Genomic DNA, 823 nt, shown 5'->3' with positions numbered 1-823 from the left:
CCCGCGCGCGTCCGTATTCCGGCGGAACGGCGGAAAAAACGCGAGTACACGTGTACGTTTCGTGGCGCGATTATACCGCGCGCGAGTACAACCCGCTTTTTTAAAATATTTAACTCGCCACCCGCAGAGAAAACGTGCAATCGACCGTGTTCCGAGTGCGGCGCACTCGCCGCGGATTAACCCAACTCTTTGTTGGCGGGCTCCATTGAAAAATCGTTCGGATGCGGCGTGACGGGCGGCCACCACCTGTCGAAATTAATCGCACCACGCGTCGCGCGCGATCCCCGCTCGATTCGCTCCGACGCGGCGGACGCGGATCCGAGACGGCGGAATTGCCATCGAGCAATCCACCGCGTTGCAATAACTATCCTGGAGAAAATTCCAAGTCTGGCTTACAGCGCGCTCCTAAGGAAACGAGTGTCTGACTGAGACCAAATGCCAAATAATCGCCTTTCAAACGCGGACATTTCGCGTTGAATTACAGCGCGATCATGCCGCGAATATAATTATACGGTACTTAGTACTTAATCTTCCCTAGTATACCCATTCACTCGAGTACCCTTTTAACATCAGATCAGAACATAGCATTAAAAAAGAATGAAGAAAAAAGAACCTTTCGCCATCGAGATCGTTACTTATCCCGAGCGATTGCAGTGGATACGTGAGCGTTTCCACAGCGAGCCTGGCACAGCGAGGTGGCCCGCTTCTGTCGCCGCCTTGCCTTTGACCGGGTCCCATTAGCATCGGCCAATTCTAATTGCACGACGTCAATCCTCCAGCACTGACGTCACTGACCGTGCTACCGCGCCTTTAACGTGCATTC

Source organism: Ooceraea biroi, chromosome 11 (genome assembly GCF_003672135.1).
Source record: "Ooceraea biroi isolate clonal line C1 chromosome 11, Obir_v5.4, whole genome shotgun sequence".
Taxonomy (NCBI): Eukaryota; Metazoa; Arthropoda; class Insecta; order Hymenoptera; family Formicidae; genus Ooceraea; species Ooceraea biroi.
This window is presented reverse-complemented; position numbering follows the sequence as displayed.